Genomic DNA, 8,714 nt, shown 5'->3' with positions numbered 1-8,714 from the left:
TATGAGCTAATAGGACACCCTCTCCTTCAGGCCCCATGATGCAGTGAGAGAGAAGCAGACACCCACCACAGTCCACCTCAAGCTGTGATGGTCTGGGCTATGGAAGCTGGAAAATCCAGCTGAAATCAGTAGTAGATTTCCTGAAGGAAACCTCCCCAAGCTGACCCGTTGAGAATAAACTGAACTCAGACTTGTGAGTGGACAGGTGTCTGTATCAGAGCTGCCCCTTACTGGGGGCTAGGGTTGAATAAATTTTGCCCATCTTGAAATATTTTGGGCACTGTTGCCCTCTGTGGGCAGCGTGGATGTGTGGGCAGAACACACAGCTTTCCCCACTTCCCTGAGAGGTGCAAGTAGCCTGATTTCCACTGGGTTTCCCAGCAGACCAACACAGTGCTGCAGGCACTTGATGATACTGTCCTCTCACCACAGAGTCAGCCTATGCTCTTTTAAAACTAGCATCCTTTTCCTTGCCTTTCCTAAGTGTTTTTGTTATTGTTTCTGTGGTAGCAGCAACAGCTGTCCTGTGCCTAGAAGTTGCTCAGTGTTGTATGAGCACAGGAGTTTATCAGGAAACAGTATTTAGTGCTGCTTCACCCAGGGACAGACAAGTTGTGCGTTCCACAGAGCACTCCCGCTCCTCAGTGCTTGTGGAAGAGGTTTTGTGGCTCATCACCAATGGACAGCGAGCTGACCCCTGTCTCTGGAATCTGACCACTGATTTCCTCTTCCCCCTGCACATGGAATAGCTGAGCTTTTTCTGCTGGTCAAATCCCAAGGTGTACTAGAAGCTCAGTGTGCCTAGTGGCTATGACAGGAATTTTCTGGAATAAAAACAGAATGGGTGTCTCAGGATTTGGACCAAAGCGAATTGCAGATACCTATGAAGATGTTCAGCTTCATATTAGAAAAATCTCAGGAGAAGTGTGTGTTGGGAAAAATAGTGAGCACATTGGAAACACAGAGAACAGAAAGGGGACAGAAAGATTCAGGAAGTAATCCAGGAGAGGACAGGGAGAAAGCTTGGTTGAATGGATAAATGGGCTGTGAGCAGGAAACAATATCTGACTTAATGTCTTAGTCAGACAGAAAAATTAGATGGTGTAAACTGATCCTTCCTGCAAGGGGTGCTGAACTTTTTTGGTGACTTTAGAAGGCCATGTTTACAGTAACTCCATCTCGTGACCGTGCTATAAAGGCAGGCTCTTTGGGCAGGGAGGAAGGAGCATTTCATGAACACACACACCTGCCTCCATGGGCAACCTGGCCTTGTACTTACTGGGCTTTTTTTTTACTATAAGATTGTACTTTGCTTTTTAGCATAGAAATATAAAATATGCATGCATATGGCTTATCAAAGATGATAACATTCACAGGTAGGAGAACATAAGTCCACTTTATAGCAATAAATTATCCTCCCCACCCTTCTGGACTGATTAGCAGCTGTGTCTCACCAAAGCTTTATAGAATTTTCCTTTTAATTTTTTTACTTAAATTGTTTTCTCCATTTTAGCTACACTCATAGGGGTATTTTTATGGAAGTGCTTACAAGGATTCCTGACTGTTGTTCCCACTGAGCCCCTAAAATTACTGAGTCAGTTTTGAGTCTGTTTGATTATCAGAGAGTGTAATTTTAATAACAAGAGGCAAAGTTTGCACTAGATTTCTATTCATCTACAGGAAGTTACCCCAGTTTGCTCTTAGGGAGTCTGAGGTTTAACATTTAGGGCTCTTCAACTAAAGTTAGGATATTAAAATCTGGCTATAAGTCTGCTGGGCACAGTTTGATATGGACTATTATATAACCTCTTTTATCATATAAACAATTGAAACCAATAAACTATTTCAATCCACGGAAAAGCAGTGTGTCTCCAATAGCACCAAAACAAATTTATTTGTATAGGGGTATGATTCAAGTCAAACCTTAGTTTAATAGGTAACCAGTAAAGTCACTACAGTAATTATCAGTGCAGTTCCAGAGTAAAATTTGCCTGGTTGAACCATGCTGGTATTTATGTTGGTTCAGACAAAAGTATTTTACTTTGCCATTTCAAATGCTCAGGAGTATGGTCAGGTCCAGTGTCTCAGCTGGGGAGAGGGGAACAATGAGCTGTAATAATTCAACCGCTTGAGATAATCTGTACATACCCTTAGTGTACTGGCAAGCTCCAAACTTTTCTATACATTTTCATGATGTTATTATCTACTTTTTCAAGTACATGAATCAGTTGTGGACACTCAGAATACTTCATAATGGTCGCAGATAGAAACAGTTTAATAACAGAGGATAGGTGTAGTTTGCAGAGAACCAAAAATCCATAGTTTTCTCCTAAATACACTGAAGGGATTATCTGGGTTTGTGAATCATGATTCAGATCTTAAGAATGTGAGATACACCCCCGAAAGCAGATGGTTCAACAGTTACTCAAAACTCTTTGATACCACTTGGGACCTTTCCAGTACTTCTGGTTAAGCAAGCGCTTTAGCTACTCCTCTGCTCTGGGGCTGCCATGTGCAGTAGAGCCAAGGGACGTATAAAGATGTCAGACACTTCCCACTTTAAATACCCTGCTGACTTGGCAATATAAATGGCCCAGTCTTTTTACATCCAAAGGCTATTCCCTGATTCCTTTGGTCAAGTTTTGTATGTATTCAACTTTATCACCTTCCCTGATATCTGAATTAGAGCATGGACTTTGGGACTGGGCCTGGGACCCAACCTGAGTTGTGTATAATAATGGCTCCAGCATGCAGAAGGAGCTAGACTGAGCTGGGATTACTGAGGACCTGCTTTCAGCTTTTCCCAGGACTGAGTGCATCACATGGAGGCAGGTCCTTGGGTATGCTGGGTGTGTCGGCTGCTTGGAACAAGCTCTGCACTCACACACAGTGGTGCAGTGACCTTTGTATTTCCATAGGTGTCTCAGATACAGCATGTTTGTGGCGTTGGAGCAGGAAGGAGAGCTACCTGGAACCAGACCAAAGCAGAGACAAGCAAAGTCTGCCCAGATCTAGTATCCTGAGAGTGCACTGAGGTGGCTGCTCTCTGCATGGCATTCCTAGCTGGAGTTAGGATGTGGAGTTGGGTGTGGTTTCCCCCCAAAATCACAAAGGACCTGTACAGGTCCAGGCAGCCTGGGATTCAGTACTGTTCTCTCTGCTTCCTTATTTCCTGCTGCTTTCAGATGTGTCTTTCACAAGGAAATTGAACCTTTAATGCCAATAGAGCCAGAAGACACTGTCAGATCTGGGGGGCAGAAATGTGTGGCAAAGTCAGAAGTCTGTATCTGGGAACTGAGAGTGGGAGGGTGGGACATAAGCTTTTATGAAGGATCATTTTAGGAAGGTGAGGAGGTTCTGCTGATATTGGTAGCATATTAGAGGACAAATGTTTCTTCCCTTTGATCTAGAGCATGCTTCACCCTGTAGGATTTTCACAAGAGGATTTATCAGCCTGTACGTTTGTTAAGTTGAAGCCAGAAAGGGAAAATAGTCCCTTCAGTCTTTGCTAGGGGAAATTGCTCTGTGTGAAAACCCAGAGCACAATGAGAAATAAATAAATTGAAACCCAGAGCTGAGAAATAAACAATCCCAGTGGGAATAGTGTGATCACAGGAAAATAAGAACAATAAATTGCCCTTCTCTGAGGTTTCAGGGCTCTTTAAAAACACCAAATAAGTCTCATAGCTCTTTCCGAATATAGCAGCAGTGATCTTCCCCCTGCCTCTTCTTCCAGTGTTACAGATTAGGATGTTGAGGTACAGTGACAAAACAGCTGAAGTGGCAGTTTCAGTGTTTAATACATATGTACACCTCACAGTTTTAGAGATACCTGAGTAGCTTGATATCAGAAGAGTATGGCTGTATTATACAGTGATCTGTCTGGTATACTTTTCCACTGCTTGCTGAACTTACTCAGCAGTAGTTTAGGTATCTTTACCAGCATTGCACTGTGCAGTGTCGTCATACTCTGTAATCCTATTCATTTATTCCTAGGACCATTGTGATTTTTCTCTCTGACCTCTTTAATATCAGGGACTAAAGAATTGCCCCAGCCTCTGTTCTAGTCTGAGCAAATCAATCCAGATGGGAACTGGCCGTATTTTCCTCTCCAAGTTCTAGATTCATTTTTCTAGAGAAAATGTTCCAGGCTCATTCTCTACTCTAGCTTCAGAGTGATGCTTCTTGGCTTTGCTACACTATGTAACCCCAAGCATGGCCTGTTTTTCATAAGAGTTCAGAATATGAGAAAAATCTTCTGAAGGAGAGAGAGAAGAGAGGCTATCAGCTAAAGGGAGAGGGGAGGCAGGTCCTCCTGTCCGTGGGGCCTCTGGGAGTTCACTGTGACTGCAGGGAAATGGGCTGGAAGGTGCATGAACCAGGCAGCAAGGAGAGGTGCACCTTAAATGTAGCATTGCCAAAAAGCATGTCTGGTCTGGAATTCACATGTGCATAAAGGGCACTGGCCTTAACCAGATTATAAACAGTCTTTCTCTTTCTGAAGTGCAGGTTTTACTGTTGAGACAAGTGTGTGCCATGGTTGCAGGAGGTGGCTGTGAGCTCCTCAGAGGGCAATGGTTTGTAAGCAAACTAGCCATAAATACATCAGCCAGTGGATTAGTAAGTGGTGTGGGTGGGTGTAGGACATGTGCATACTTATACATACAGACATGCATACACATGCATTGCTGTCTCTGCCAAGCTTATGCTAAGTGGTATCATTGAAACAAACTGCCAGATGAGTTAGGATCTTTGGGTGAAAGTGTGTATGTTTGAAAATATGGCAATAACAACATTTCCTTTGAACAGACCACTGTGTAAAACTACCATTGCATTGCAGAGGCTCACCAAAAAGCGGCTTTGATCGATCTGTGGGCTGAATCCGGTGAAACAAGTCTGCAAATGGAATTTGTTGGTGAACTGATGGTAATTACATTGCAGCTGAAGGCAGCTTGCAGACTTGAGGCTCAACTCAAAAGTCTGAAGCAGATTTACTTATCATTACTGCTGCAAAGCCCCCTTCACTGTGAGTTGGTTAGACACTGCTCTGAGAAGAGGGAAGAGGTAAATTTGGAAACAGAGGGATAAAGTGTATTGCCTAAAAATCAGCATTTTAGGCTCCCTCATTACTTGCGAGCAGTGACTTTCATTTTTGGACACAGATTATAGAGAAATGCTGCTCTAATAAGAAAAAAATCACAGATTTCAAAGGGAGAGGAAGACCCTGGGTGTACTACAGAAGTGTAGCATGCAAAGATGTGATACAGAGATACAATACTTAAAGAAAAAAGTAGTGAGTGTCTATGGGCTTGATCCAAATGCCTACTCAAACTGATTAGAGACCTTCCCCAGACTTCAATGGGATCAGGCCCCTGATATTCCATAAACACAGATATATATTTAAAATTATTTAAGAAAGTAAAGATGATAGAGAGATTGTCAACTTCCAGCAGTGGTGGTTAGATAGTGTAACACCCTCCTCCTAGGAGATGCTACATCAAGATGATCAGGGAATTATGTGCATAAAATAAATCCTCAGGCTTCAAGATAAGAACACACTGCAGTTTCTTGCCATATGGTTCAGACTAAAATTCCTTGCTAGACCAGCTCAGATTCTCTTCCTTCTCCTTCCTGATATGTTCCAGCTGAGCTCAGCTATTCCTGGGCTGGTTCTAAGCATATTAAGAAAAATCTATGTCAGCGCCCACTGTGTTTTATTTTCTGTAATTTGAGCTACGCAGGCAACCAAACCCTTGTGCTGCTTGCTGTTACACTCTGCTGGTGTCTCGGTGTCCCCGTCAGCACCTTGGGTCTGCCCATGTGCAGCCAGGAGCAGAAGAGGGACCTCACTCTGCTCTCTGGGGGGATTTCAGCAAAAGCTGAGCCTCAACATAACTGTGCTCACACTGGAGTCAGTCAGAGCTTTGTTGTATGGGAGATTTACTATTGACTTCAGCAGAACACTGGAAAACTCTCACAGGAAATAGCTGATTAGAGAAAAGTAGTAGTTTAGGTCAAAGTGAAGAGAAATCCTCTCATCCCATTGGGATAGATGATTTTGATCAATTTTTTGCAGAGGCCAGTGTGGCGTGTCTCTATTTTACATGAATGAGGGAGAACGAGGTGAGGGCGGGGGTGCGGGAAGGGAAAGAGAAAGCAGTTAATTTGACTGAATAAAGATAAAAGAATGCAAGCACCACCGAGTTTGCTGTTTATCTGGACATTGTGTAATGTTGCAGAATCAGATGTGGCTCTCTGGCTTTTGCACAGAAATGCCCAGGGAGAAATCCAGCTTTACTGCTATGAATTATGACTTTATTAGAGGGGACTTCCTGATGTCTTCTCCTCCCCACAAGGTATCCACTTTGCAAGCAAATTTGTGGCACTCTGGGTTTCCTAAGGATTTTCCTTTGATCTGAGGAATTAATTTTTGTTTCCACCCCACTGCAGGGCAAAAAAAAGGGCATGGAAATGTCCGGGTGCCTTAGCACAGAGCCTATCCATTCAGGGGAGAGTATGGGTGCTTGGCAGAGGTGACAGCCCAGACAGTCCAAATTCCTCCAAAGTTAACTTAATCCTTTTTGGTTGGGATGGAGGTCTGTCATTTAGAAACAAACGAGGGAGGAGAAAGCTGCAGAGGTTATAAGGAAGAGCAAAGCCCTGGGATTGTAGAAGGTCTGTGAGGTCCCGCCAGGTCTGAATTGATTAGTATTCAGTATTTATAATATCTCCATAATGGTAAAACAAAAGAAAACAAGCCCAGAGAATGCATTTTTAATCATCAATCACTGCTCTTTGTTTGTCATGAATGAGCAGCGAGGGGAAATAGTCTCCCATAATCACCTCTCTTCACATCTCCTGCCACACAGGCCTCGCTGGGTGTGCTAAAAGGGAAATAAATAAACAAGCAGCAGATCTCAAAATAAATCCCAGAGACATGGGTGCTACGTGGGTTATCAGACCCACACACAGGGGTCTTGTTGAGGATACAAAGTGAGGGAAGGACATTTACAAAGCATAAAAACAAAGACCAAGCATACTGCGGCATTAAATGCAAGAAAAAAAAGGAGGATTGGAATTACAGAGTGGCAGCAGGTGAAGGAGGAAGCTTTTCAGAGAATGATCAGTGGTGGAACAGTGAGCAACAGCATGTCAGAATAGGGATTTCTAATGGGAAAAACAATATTAGGATAGAAAGCTTGAAAAGCATCAAATCTAAAAGAATTTCAGACTTTTCAGTATCTGAGGATCATATAATTTTAGGATTTTCACATGAAAAAAATTATTTTTCTCAAGAACAACATTTGTGCTAGGAAAAAAAATATTGCAAAGCCCATTGTTTCTATTAGGAGCCCCCAAATCCACATCTTATCAGGGACAGCACTATGCTGAACTTCTCCAATGGGATCCCTGCTTTGATCTTGCAGCAGTTCTCACAGGGCCTTTATTGTAGTCCCAAACGCCTCTCAGGAGGAAGGGAAACATTATAATTCTCTCCTAATAAGCGAGATAACAAGCTTCTGGGAGGGTATAGCCCAAATTTTCTAAAGCATGGCTGGTGACTCCACACCCACTTGGTGCCTTTAGATGAGTGCTCCCAGCGTGACAGGAGACCGGAGCCATCAGATCAGCCTGTAAGGAACAGACACGCTACATCTGAATCCTATTGAAAAATAATAAAAAGGTAATGACTTTGTCATTACTGGACATGGGTTTGTCTGTTGGCGAGGGGGGAGGAAGGGGAGGTTTTCTGTATTCAGGCTATAAATAATGTTTCCCATTATCCTGTGCAGTTCTCCTGCATTCCTTACGCAGCCCTGGGTTTGCCTCCATCTCACTGGGCCAGTGCGGAACTCCCACACCATCCTGCCAGGCTGGCACGCACTGCTAGAAAAGGGAGAGGGCCCAGGAGTCTTTGTGTCTGCGTCCCAGGGCCAGCGTGACCCGCGGAGACACTGAGCAAGATGGAGATAATCGAGTCACCTCCTCTTGCCCAGACATAGGTGCGGGTGACCAAACGGAAGGGGCTCAGTTTCAGAAAAGTCCATCAATAAATGTTCCCTGATGGAAGCGTCCTGCGATACCCAGGAGAGGGAGTGTGGAAAGGTCATTGTCCTGTAATTAACTCAGCTCCGAACGCTAACAGCATCACCTTAAGCAATTGAGACTCAGTTGCAAACCCTGACTTTGAAGAATTTTAAACCATTTATTAAAAGGCCAAACTAAATTGCACTAGCTCTGTCTTTAACCAAATTCAGGGTCAATATATGCACTGTTTAGGTGGAAACACTCAAAATTGCACATGTCAGTTCAGCAGGTGAGGTTTGCTGATGAAATGCTGAAGGGAGGGACCTCAAGAACTGCTGTGACTTGGGACCTATCAGGAAAATTGCAGCAATTAAACTAAAGGTGTGTTTTTAAGTCAATAGTCCAAAATGTAGATGACTGCAAGGATATTTTTAAAACTGCCTTTATATAACTAGCTTGATATAATTAAGAACTGATTTAAGCTCAAACAAAATAACTCCATCTTGCACCCAAATTGAAGTCCCCACACTGCGAATTGCATCTGCTGAACTAAATTAGTCAGAAAATCAGGGCAACTTTATGCTGTAAACCGACACAGAGCTGTGGAGGATATTCCAGTTGTGTCCAGCTCTGCCACTGATTCACTGTGTCCCTAGGCAAGACTCTTAGGTTTTCCATCCATAAAG

The sequence above is a fragment of the Serinus canaria genome, chromosome 21, assembly GCF_022539315.1.
Source record: "Serinus canaria isolate serCan28SL12 chromosome 21, serCan2020, whole genome shotgun sequence".
NCBI lineage: Eukaryota > Metazoa > Chordata > Aves > Passeriformes > Fringillidae > Serinus > Serinus canaria.
Note: the sequence above shows the minus strand (reverse complement) of the source record.